Source organism: Coenobita brevimanus, chromosome 1, assembly GCF_032717465.1.
Source record: "Coenobita brevimanus isolate Jiangsu-jjx chromosome 1, ASM3271746v2, whole genome shotgun sequence".
In the NCBI taxonomy this organism is placed as follows: Eukaryota; Metazoa; Arthropoda; class Malacostraca; order Decapoda; family Coenobitidae; genus Coenobita; species Coenobita brevimanus.
In genome coordinates this window covers 3443097-3456267 of record NC_136954.1, presented here as the reverse complement: position 1 = coordinate 3456267, position 13171 = coordinate 3443097, and the positions used below count along the sequence as shown (strand labels likewise).

The window sequence follows — 13171 nt, the reverse complement described above, 5'->3', positions numbered from 1 at the left end:
CCTCTTCCCTCCTCCACCTTACTCACATACACTCTCTTCGTCAGTCTTTCACCCTCCATCCTCTCCACATGGCCAAACCACCTCAGTGTGTTCCTCATAATGCTTCCTATCACATCCACATCCATACCACAACGCTCCTTTATATCCTCATTCATCAGCCTGTCTCTCCATGTGACTCCACAGACTCCTCTTAAATAACTCATTTCCACTGCTCTCACTCTTGACTTGTGTCCTTCCAACAACGTCCAAGCTTCACTTTCATACGTTAGAGTTGGTATCACAATACTGTCATGTAGTAACTTTTTCACTTCCATGCTCACTTCCCTGTTTCTTATCACTGCTTTCAAAGAACCAGCAACCTTTCTTCCCTGCTGTACCCTTTCAAGCACTTCACCCTCCAAACCTCGATCCTTACTCATCACACTACCCAAGGACTTAAGCGTACTCACATTTTCCAATTCCTCACCATCCAACCTCGCTGTACATTCACTGACTTCACCTCTCTCAAAGACCATCACTTTACTCTTCCCTACATTCACCTTTAGATTCCGTTTCTTACACACACTCCCAAACTAATCCACCATGCCTTGCAGCTCCCCTTCGTCTTCACTCAACAACACGGTATCATCTGCAAACAACAGTACAGGGAGTTTCCAAACACTATCCTCTCTCACCAGGGCCACTCCAACATCCACTACCCTACCTTGTACCTCTTTTATTACCCCATCCATGAACAGATTGAACAACCATGGAGACATGACACATCCCTGTTTCAACCCAACTTTCAAAGAGAAAAATTCACTCAGATCACCATCCACACGCACTGCAGCCTTCGCACCATCATACATACTCTTCACAGCATTCAACAACTTCCCATCTACTCCATATATTCTTAACACTTTCCACAATCCTTGTCTATCCACCCTGTCATATGCTTTCTCCAAATCCATGAAAGCCGCATACAACTTCTTTCCCTTCTCTAGAAACTTTTCCACTAGAGATCTAAGAATGAATATCTGATCTACACAACCTCTTCCCTTCCTAAAGCCTCCCTGTTCTTCTCCAGCTAATTTCTCTGTTCTTTCTCTAACTCTGTCAATAAGTATTCTACCATACACTTTTCCTCTTATACTAAGAAGACAAATGCCCCTATGATTACCACACACTTCTTTTTCCCCTTTTCCTTTGTACAAGGGAATAATTATACCTGACTTCCAATCCTCAGGGACTCTACCTTCCTCCCAGGCCAATCTGCACATCTTCCACATCCATTCTACTACTATCTCTCCCCCATGCTTCAGCATTTCACCACACACTCCATCAATTCCTGGGGCTTTCCCCGATTTAACTTTCTTCATTGCTTCCATAACTTCTATCCTACTGATTTCTTCCTTTCTTCTCACCTCCCTCCTCCTCCCAGCCATTCCCCAGCCACTTATACTCGCATTACTTCCATCCTCTATGTTCAACAATTCATTAAAGTGTTCTCTCCATCTGCTCACTTTTTCTCCCTTCTCCACTAGTAATCTACCATTTTTATCTTTCACTCCCTGCTAACTTCACTTCCACCCTGTCTTACTCTTTTCACCTCTTTCCAGAACATTTTCTTACATACTCAGCATAAATAACATACAAATTGACAGCAGGCAGCCCTACCCAAAAATAATTAGCTAAGGAAAAGATGCTAGGCAGCCTCCTTAAGTTACAAGAATATGGACCCAGGGGTTATGCTGATACAATGACAATTAATGCTATTTTGTGGCCTATTACACAGGCAGCTGGAGGTACTCAGTGCCAACGGTGCAACGGTTACCAGCCTCACTTGCCCACCCCTCAGATGAAACCCTTACAGTGTCCATCCAGCTGGAGCATCTTAACCCACTAATCCACCACCCACCATAGCAAATGATTTGGGATATAGCAAACCATTTCACTTGTCACTCAGGGGCACTACATAGAAGACAAGGAAGGATGGGGACAACATGAGGTAGAGAGAGAGGGGATGGGGACTACAAGCAGAGTGGGGGGTTGAGGATGGGGACATCAAGGAGAGGGGGAGATGGGGATTGCATCAAGGGGGGGGACTACATCAAGCAGAGCATAGAGGAGGGGGGAGGCACTACATTGCATGGGGGAAGAGAGGGGGTCACTATCAAATGGAAGGAGGGAGAAGGGGTGGGGACAGAGAAAAAGGGGGGAAGGGAGAGAGGGTGACTGCACCCCCACCTTCCACTATGATACTATAATTTTTTAATGATAAATACAACCACCATTACAACCAATGCTTCACCTTTCACAAACAAGACAAATGATAAAGAAGGAATAAGATAAGTTTGAATCAAGTGGACATAAAATATATTTTACTCATAATAAAAACAACTGTAACCTTCAATACATTAATTACCTTGGGCATTAAGAAGGGTGAGTATGACGGCACACTTAGGTGTCAACTGGCAGTCCACCTCACCCTTAAAGTAGTTGATCACTTGTCCTTGTACCTCTGTTGTGAATGGGATCAGAACAAAATTGGTTAAAAATAATAATAAAATTGTTAAAAACCACTCCTTCAACCATTATACAACCCTCCAGTGTCTCATCAGGAGCACACATACCTGGGTCTACACACCTTAGTCCAGGCTAGATTACGAGGCAAGTGACCAGTTGCTCTTCTTGAATAAAGGAAGTGTTGGCAGTAAGGGAGGAGGAGGAGGCTGGAACTAAGAGAGAAGATGAGAATGAAATGGAAGTGGAGGAAGAGGCTGGCATTATGAGAAAAGGAGGGGGGGGGGGAGCTGGCATTGAGGAGAATGGAGGAAGAAGGGGTTGGCAATATGATAGATGGAAAGGAAGAGGAGTACTGAGCTGGTATACACACACAATGGAGAAGGCAGAGGCTGGCTCAGAGATGAAGAGGAGAGGAGGAAGGGGCTGGCATTGAGACAGAGAAGAGGAGGAATAAGGAGCTGGCAGAGAGAGAGAGAGAGAGACAGAAAGGGGTAGGCACTGTGAAATGAGGCAAAGGAGAAGTAGGGGGCTACTAGTGAGAGGGAGGGAGGGAGAAGGAGGTGTAGGGGATGTGCACTGAGAAAGGAGGAAGCTAGGTGTAAGGGAGAGGGGACTCAGGAGGGAGCAAGGTGTAAGGGAAGTGCACTGAGAAAGGAAGGGGATGAGGAGAAGGCTGCAAATGAGAGATATGGGGGAGGGGATAAGTCTCTGTGAAGATAGAGGGTGGTGGGGGAGGGAGGAGAAAGGGGCTGGCACTTAGAGATAAAGGGAAGAGAAGGAAATTACTAACACTGGGGGAAGAGAGAGAGAGAATTGGGAGGGGGGGGGGGCTGGCATTAAGAGAGGAGGAGGAGGAAGAGGCTGGCACTGAGGGAGGAAGAGTAATGAAAACTGTTTATGGAAATGTTACCAGTAAAGATGTTTAATCCTAAGATCAGATGATAAAGATTTTTCATTGTGTGGGTACCAATAAATTACTACCATATACCGGTACCTGGCCCTTTCAGTATGAGGTTTTTAAAGTATTTATTTTCATTATCCACAGACAATTAACGTTAATTGTATTTTACTTGGAAGAGAGTACTATCAGCGTCTTGGTTACAGGAAGTCATCCCAGTTCAATAAAATTGTCAGAGAAATTTCAAAAATAAATGAAAATTTACACCAGTATCATACTGAAAAGTTTAGGTCCAAATCACAAAACGTTATCCACAGACAGTTTAAATTTACTGTATTTTTTAAGACAGTACTTGCATCTTGGCTGTATGTGGTTCATCATAATTCAATAAAATTGTTAGAAGAATGAATTTTAAAAAATACATTATCATACTGAAAGGTTTAATGGATCCAAAGCACAAAAGGTTAAACTTCAGTGGTTTCTTTAAATATACACTCACTATTGCCAGATTATTTACTTCAGCATTATATGAACCTCTACTCATGAAGTGTCTGAAATCCATACTTAACTCCTCCAGTTACGTCCCTTGATATCTTGGCTGGAGGTAAAGAATAAAAAATATATATATAAACCAATTAACAAGACACAGTTATATAATAATAACAATAATAATAAAACCTAAGCCAAAAATGACATGCCAGATTTGTCAGTAATATAAATCCACCTGCAAACTATGCATCATCCAGATATCAGAGGAGTTTCATTACCTCGTGATAAATACACAGCTGGACACATACAGACAAACAAAGGTAAATGCATACAATGACAACAAACACAAGCAGATATGACTCACCTTGCATCATCCAGATATCGGTGAGTGACTGGAGGCGTTTACCAAGAGACAGTGCATGTTTGGGCAACACTAGAGGCCTTGCGTGTTGCTGCTGCCCCTCCACCGTGGATGATGGGCAGGCCAGGGGATGAGGGGTGGGATGGAGGAAGTGGGAGGCTCAGCTGATCAGTTTTGCCTGCCACACTAACAATCTTGCTCACTGGCTCAGATCTGATACTTGCTGAATGCCCTGTGGGAGAACGAGTCACTTTAACTCCTCTGCAATTACATTGATTTTCAGTACTGTATAATCCTGCCATATACAGACTTGATTCTGCTTGGGTAAATATGTAAACTTGAGAGGTCTGACATACCACCAGACTGCCTGTTCATACATAGCATCCTAATATTTCTCCCCCAATTCCTATCAGAGAAAAGGGATGAGGTAGGATCCCCTCCCACCTCCCCACCAGAAAGACAGAGTATAACAATCAAACAGCATAGCCAGTGACATATGCCAGTTATTATCACCAAACAATGAAATAATGGCTCCACCTTATAAGTACAACCTGGTTGATCATCTTCCCTTTAGCATTTCTAAACTCCTGTAACACCTACACTTATAAAGTATTAAAGGTACACTCAACCCTCGGCTATCACGGGTTCCACTATAGCGTATCTCGCTATCACGCCTATATAAAAAACTACCCAAATACCTTTATCATGCACTAAATACCTGCTATCGCGCACTGCAAATGTTCAAAAATTTCAAAAAGGCCAGGGTCCAGTGCTCCACCCAGCCAACAAAAGCTTCACTCTGTGATTGGTCGTGTGATATCAGCACCTGCCGAGCGCTGATTGGCCACCCGACCGAGTCTCCTGCCCGCCAAACCATTCAAGTGCGCGCCCTCAGACCGTGATAGCGAGAACAATAACCTTTTTTAGGACCATGGCCAACGTACCCCCTCCCCGTCCCCCTACCATCACCCAACATAATGCTGCGGCACCTGGCAGGGAAATAAAGAAGAGGAAGAACCTAAGTTATGCAGATAAACTGGAAATGTTAAACTTATAGAGAATGGTGAGACCAAGCAAAGTGTGGGGAAGAAATATAACATCAATGAATCAACTGTGAGGGGTATTTATAAGAATTGTGATCACATCATAAAACATGCTCATTTTCAGACTAATAAATATTAATATGTGATACAAAAAAGGTATCTTAGGGTAAATATTGACGTCATGGCACCAATTAGAATTATTACCATAAGTTCTTCAATTCGGCTATAGTGTAGCCATAGGGGGACCAATTGGGAGTGATAGCCGAGGGTTGAGTGTACCACTCAACTTTTTCTCTACCATCCACACATGCACTGCTCAAAATGGCAATGTGGTTACTCATACAAAACCCTAATACAAATGGGCTCCTGACGGTACCAGTAGTTATGTTTATGGAAATCTGTTTGTATGAAAGAGTACATAACCTGTGGGCAAAAATGGGGGATTGGGTGTTTAACCGCTACCAACATACACCTATTATGCTATATATATAAGGCAATTTTAAACAAGAGTAAAGGTTAGTTAAATCTAAAACACACAAACAAAATTAACATATGACATATAATAATGCTACCAATTGTAATGGATGCATAATGATCCCAAGAAAAGCTATTGGAATTGAAATCACATCCTCAAACTCCTGACTCTGGCTACTGATTGCATACAACAGTTATAAACAAGAGTGACATAACCCTTAAAGGATTAATACTGCTGGCAATATATAGGAATAATTTATCTTGCTATTGCCAGAAGTCTTAATCCTGTATGGGATGACCACAAACAAACTGCTTCCACACTGCCCTGTCCTTTGGCTGCCCTCCCTCCAACTCATATCCTCTTATTTATCTTTCCAGTTCATCCTCCCATCTTATCCCTGGTCTCCCCCTCCACCTCATGCACACACACTGTCCTAACCAGTCTCTCATTCTTCACCCTCCCCACATGGCTAGCAATTTATGCCCTTAATTAACCCACCAGTTCACAGAAAACTATTCCTAACATGTTATGAAAATCCAGGTTACTTGATATCTTAATTCTGTCTCAACTGTTGTAATGTCTGAGGTGATACACTGGCCAGTATTTATAATGGTTCCTACCCAAGTAACAGCATGAACAAACCTCCCTAAGTTTACTAAAAAATGGTTTAGTTTTCATTACTCTGATATTCCACATAAATGACTTCCTTATGAAGTGTTTGTTAACACTGAGTGAAGACAGCTGTAGTACACACACCATTTTACAAACAATTTAAGCTTTGTAAAGTACATAAATAGGGATGCCCTCATGTGGTGTACTGGGCAGCTCCACTGCCAGGTTTGACAAACATCCCTCAGCTCCCTCCCTATTCCCAGAAAAGTGGATGATGAACTGCAGGAGGAGGGCAGCTGCAGCCCACAGTTCACTGGGTTCACATTGCAGATGTGCTTTAGGACACTACTACATGTGTTGTGTGGTGCTGGTGCAGGATTTGTGCACTACACTGACAATATAATAAATATCACCTGTAGTGCACCCACCCAGGTGGGTACGGCCTGGGGCATTCCAACAGACAGGTACTTGTACAGTATATAATAATTACACTGACAAAAGATAATAATTACACTGACAAAATATAGTAAATATCACCTGTAGTGCTGCCAAGGGGTTGGGTACGGCCTGGGGCATTCCAACAGACAGGTACTTGTATGGTATATAATAATTACACTGACAAAATATAATAATTACACTGACAAAATATAGTAAATATCACCTGTAGTGCTGCCAGGGGGTTGGGTACACCCTGGGGCATTCCAACAGACAGGTACTTGTATACAATTGTTGTAAGTGCTGCAGTGAACCCATATTCATTGTCCTCTTCTCTCCTCTCATTGCTGCAGCCTTCAGATGACCCCAGTGACCTGGATGATGCTGAAGATGGTTTGCTTGATGACCAGGATGACGTATTGGTTGATGCTGCCGACGATGAGGGTGATGATCCTCCAACTAGCGCATGCACCAGCTGAGCAGAGCAGCCACTGACCTCAGTACACAGCTCTGTAAGTGTTGGGAAAGATATAGTGTATGACAAATAAATAAATAACTACATCAATTCATCCCAACTCTTATTCAACCATTAAGTTAAATAAGTAAACTGAAGTGTCAATGAAAGTGTTAAAGCAATGCATAAAAGTACATACAAGATCTTCACGTTAGGAAAAAAAAATGAAAGAACACCGAGATTATTAACATGAATGAACACCAGGACTATTAACATGAATGAACACCAATATTATTAACATGAATGAACACCAATATTATTGACATGAATGAACACCAATATTATTAACATGAATGAACACCAATATTATTAACATGAATAGTTGGTGAGTGGGGTGTGCCTGCTGAGATAGATGAGAATGGGAGTGCATTAGTGGACATTTGTGCTGGGAGGGGGTTGGTGATAGCCAATACCCTCTTCAGGCATAAAATGATCCACAGGTATACATGGCGAGTGATGAGAAGGGTAGGTGGTGAACTGAATGAAAGGAAGGCAATGATTGATTATGTGTGTGTGGATGAAAGGATGCGAAGATGTGTAATGGATGCAAGAGTGTATAGAGGTTGGGGGAGTGGACTTTCTGACCACTACTTGGTGGTGGCCAGAATTAGAATTCAAGAAAGATGGAGGAATAGAAGAAGGGAAAGACGAGAGGAAGGAGTAGTTGCAAGGAGAGTGGAAAGGTTACAAGAGGATGAGAAAAAGGCAGAGTATAAGAGAGAAGTGGAGGAACGATTGGGCAAATATGAATTGGAGCAGATGGGAGACGTGGAAGGTGTGTGTAAGATATTTACAGAAGAAATATGTGCAGCATGTGATGTGGTGTGTGGAAGGAAGAGAAGACGGAGGGGGGTGCAAGGAACAGCGTGGTGGACTGAAGAGGTGAAACAGGCTGTGGCACAAAAGAAGAAAGCATACAATGAATGGATGAGAAATAGGGGCGTGGAAGAAGTTGAGAGGCGGAAGAGAGAGTTATATGCAGAAAGAAGAGAGAGGTGAAAAGATTAGTAAGAGAGAGTAAGAAGACGGTGGATGAGGAATTTGGAAGGAATTTGAGTGTAAAGTGGAGGGACTGTGAGAAAATGTTCTGGAGAGAGGTGAAAAGAGTAAGACAGGGTGGAAGTGAAGTTAGCAGGGGAGTGAAAGATAAAAATGGTAGATTACTAGTGGAGATGGGAGAAAAAGTGAGCAGATGGAGAGAACACTTTAAGGAATTGTTGAACATAAAGAATGGAAGTAATGCGAGTATAAGTGGCTGGGGAATGGCTGGGAGAAGGAGGGAGGTGAGAAGACAGGAAGAAATCAGTAGAATAGAAGTTGTGGAAGCAATGAAGAAAGTTAAATCGGGGAAAGCCCCAGGAATTGATGGAGTGTGTGGTGAAATGCTGAAGCATGGGGGAGAGATAGTAGTAGAATGGATGTGGAAGATGTGCAGATTGGCCTGGGAGGAAGGTAGAGTCCCTGAGGATTGGAAGTCAGGTAAAATTATTCCCTTGTACAAAGGAAAAGGGGAAAAAGAAGTGTGTGGTAATCATAGGGGCATTTGTCTTCTTAGTATAATAGGAAAAGTGTATGGTAGGATACTTATAGATAGAGTTAAAGAAAGAACAGAGAAACTAGTTGGAGAAGAACAGGGAGGCTTTAGGAAGGGAAGAGGTTGTGTAGATCAGATATTCATTCTTAGATCTTTAGTGGAAAAGTTTCTAGAGAAGGGAAAGAAGTTTTATGCGGCTTTCATGGATTTGGAGAAAGCATATGACAGGGTGGATAGACAAGGATTGTGGAAAGTGTTAAGAATATATGGAGTAGATGGGAAGTTGTTGAATGCTGAGAAGAGTATGTACGATGGTGCGAAGGCTGCAGTGCATGTGGATGGTGAGCTAAGTGAATTTTTCTCTTTGAAAGTTGGTTTGAAACAGGGATGTGTCATGTCTCCATGGTTGTTCAATCTGTACATGGATGGGGTAATAAAAGCGGTACAAATAGGGTAGTGGATGTTGGAGTGGCCCTGGTGAGAGAGGACAGTGTTTGGAAACTCCCTGTACTGTTGTTTGCAGCTGATACTGTGTTGTTGAGTGAAGACAAAGGGGAGCTGCAAGGCTTGGTGGATGAGTATGAGAGAGTGTGTAAGAAACGGAATCTAAATGTGAATGTAGGGAAGAGTAAAGTGATGGTCTTTGAGAGAGGTGAAGTTAGTGAATGTACAGCGAGGTTGGATGGAATGGAATATGAAGTTTAGGCCAAAGGCCAAGCACTGGGACCTGATAGGTCATTCAGAGCTTTGATGAGTGAGATATGAAAGACGATAGTTTAAAAGAATGAGTATAAAAATTGAGAAAACTACTACACAATAATCATGCAACTAAAATCGTAGGTAAAATGAAAACAGATGTAGTCAGCAAGCCCTAAAACATAACTACGACAACACCAATCACAGCTTGCAGTATAGCCCTGTCTCCTTTAAAAATGCCATAAGGCTAAAAACATTTGCCCTATTACCTAAAACAACTGATAGGGATCCCCTATTTGTTAAAAATTTCGCCCGAGAGCGGGCACAGGTCGGACAGTCCAATAAGAAATGCCTGCAAGTTATTGTGACTTGACAGATGTCACACCGGGGTGGGACCCCACGGTCCAAAAGGAACCCGTGAGTCAAACGCGTATGGCCAATTCGCAGCCTAGTCAACCTCGTCTCAAAACCCCGACAAGCCTGAGAAGAGGATGACCAGGCATAAACCGATGGCCGAATCTCTTTATACTTCGTGTTATTGGCCAGGGAGGGGGAAGCCCATCTCGCCTGCCACTCAGACCAAACAAAGTTATGGATAATGGTCTTCAAATCAGAATAGGGAACCTTATTATACCCAACAGAAGGAAGAGAACATGCCGATTTTGCCTCTTTGTCAGCAAATTCGTTCCAATAGAGATTAACATGTGACGGTATCCAGCAGAACGAAACAAATTTATACTTTGCAGCCAAAGCCAAGACTGAATCTTCCTTATTATAGGGTGGAATGTGTTAAACTGCTTAATGGCGGTCAAGCTTCCATTCGAGTCTGAATATATTGTAAATGTCTTTCCCGGCATTGAGTAAGCCTCTTCAAGAGCCTTCTCAATAGCAGTTAGTTCAGCAGTGAGAACAGACGCATTATTAGAAAGCCGTCCAAGACGTACACCCCCTTCATGGACGACAGCACAGCCTACACCAGGGGGTGACTTTGAGCCATCAGTATACAACTTTACTGAGTCTCTGTGGAGAAGGTCATGACGCAAACACTTCGATTTAGTTTCTACATCCGAAAAGATTTTTCTACGTATGGTTTTGGGACACACATTAGGTTCTCGAATGAGCCAAGGAGGGAGACTGCTGTAGCTTATTGGTTCAATTTTTTGCTCCCTCAGTGATGCGTCACCCACAGGAAGCATGCGAATCTGGAATGGTATAGAGGCTCTAGGACCATAGAACTTAGACGGGTCACACTGCAACAGAACATCAACACAAGGATTGGTGTAACGATTGCTCTTAATTCGCGCAATGTAGCGAAGCCCTAACTCATGCCTGCGTAAGTCCAGAGGAAGCTGGTCTGTATCTACATATAAACTCTCCACAGGGGAAGTGCAGTATGCACCCGAGCACAGTCGTAGTCCCGTATTGTGGAGCACATCAAGCTCATGAAGTTTGGTCTTACATGCAGAGGAATAAATTTGGCATGCGTGGTCAATCTGTGACCGGCACAAAGAGTTATAGAGCCTGAGAAGGGAGTTCCTATCAGCACCCCAATCAAAACCAGAAACCACCCTAAGGATATTTAATGATTTCTTGACTTTAAGCTTCAGATAATCAATGTGCTGTGGCCAGGAGAGACGTGAGTCAAAGATCATACCCAGAAACTTAACCTCCTTCTCAAAAGGGATGATGTCGTTGTTTAACTTTAAGTGTGGGACAACCTCCTGGCGTGTGCTTCTAGTGAAGCGGACTGCAACAGTCTTGGAAGGTGAAAAGCAAAAACCATTATCATCAGCCCAACGACAAATAGTGTATATGGACTTCTGCAGGTGATGACTAATCTCGACTGCGTCGTAGCCAGACACACAAATTGCCAAATTGTCAGCATACAGGGAGCCCAACACAGGGCAGGAGATCTGATCGAGAACTCCATTGATAGCCACAGCGAAACAGATGACACTAAGAATGCTGCCTTGGGGAACACCCTCCTCTTGCCTATAAGGGCTGGATACAACATTTCCGACAAGAAGGAACGGATAAAGCGAAACATATTTCCTCTATGCAATATCGAGACAGCTGAAGAAGGATACTAGTGTGCCTGGTTGTGTCATACGCCTTCTCGAGGTCAAAGAACACCCCAATAGTCTGACAATGGCTGGCAAAGCTTTGCTGGATTTTATTTGAGACGATCAGGAGGGGGTCTAATGTCGAACGGTTCTTCCGAAACCCAAACTGGTAAGGAGAAAGCAGCTTTTCGGATTCTAAGTACCACACTAACCTTGCATTAACTAGCTTTTCCATCATCTTAAAAACACAGCTGGTCAATGCGATAGGCCTATAAGTGGTAGCCAAAAGGGGATTTTTGTTTGGCTTGCTGATGGGAATGATGAGGGAAACTCTCCAACTGGCAGGAAAAATGGCCAACGGCCATACCACGTTGAGTACACCGCTTACCGTTCGATCAGCGAAGTTAAGCAACGTTGGGTCTGGTTAGTACTTGGATGGGTGACCGCCTGGGAACACCAGATGCTGTTGGCATCCCTACGTCAAGTGGGGTTGGTGGAGGATTAGTGCCCCTCCCTGTAAAACAATTAACTTTAAGCCCTTGGCCACCCCGTTTGGGATACATGGCGTCTGGCAATGAATGAATGAATGAATCTTTAGGAGGAACTTCGTAGCCATAACAGGCAAATTTGTGAGCATTGAATAGAGGATGTTGTCCTCACCTGGTGATGTAGAGGTAGTCGATGACAGAACGTCTTCTAGTTCCCGCAGTGTGAACGGAGCATTATAGGCAGCATTGGAAGAAGATGGAGAAGGTGGAGGCATGTCAGGAATACCATTCCCTGATATTCGAGAGGACTTGGAGACATCAGCAAAATGCCTCCCTAAGGTCTCTGCAACCTCAGCAGGATCAGTGATGAGGTTGTCACCAATTTTCAATGTTGGGTTGGGAGATGGGATAAATTTACCTGAAAGCTTTTTAATTTTCCTCCATATAACCTTAGAGGGAGTCTTGGAATTAATGCCGTTAATGTAAGATATCCAGGAGTCCCGCTTGGCCTTTCGAAAGTAGCGACGCTGCTTTGCCATGGCACATTGGTAAATTTGGCGTGTGGCAGCTGAAGCTCTGGTCTTATAACGACGATAGCACTTTCTCGTAATTTTCCTTAGTATGGCACAGGTTTTATTCCACCAGGGGACCGCAGGTCAACGCGGTTTACCTTTCAACATAGGGATGGCCACACGGGCACTGCCCATAATCACAGCAACAAAGTAATCATAGGCTTCCAAGTGACTACAGAAGGACTCGAAAGGCCTAGCCAGAAGTATACCATTTTTGTAATTCAACCAATCAGCCTCCCGCTCCCTCCACCTAGGAGAAGAATGAGCAGGAACATTTTTCGCGCACTTTAGATGGATTGGGTAATGGTTGCTTTCATTCAGAAAGGGATTTACTGACCAACGAAAATCCATTAGGATGGAGGGAGAACACAAGCTCAAGTCAATAGCGGAGGAGGCTCCACTACAGACATTGTGGTAAGTCATAGAGCCATCATTGTAAAATGAGATATTATGTGATTGGAGTATGGCATCTATAATCCTCCCACC

The 13171-nt window shown here is 43.4% G+C and overlaps 1 non-coding gene across 1 annotated transcript; it reads left to right on the top strand.

Annotated features, from left to right (window-relative positions):
• Positions 1–11978: 11978 nt before the first annotated feature.
• Positions 11979–12097, top strand: LOC145390358 (5S ribosomal RNA). Its single transcript, XR_013895612.1, has one exon. It is a non-coding gene; the product is annotated as a 5S ribosomal RNA (ribosomal RNA).
• Positions 12098–13171: the final 1074 nt, after the last annotated feature.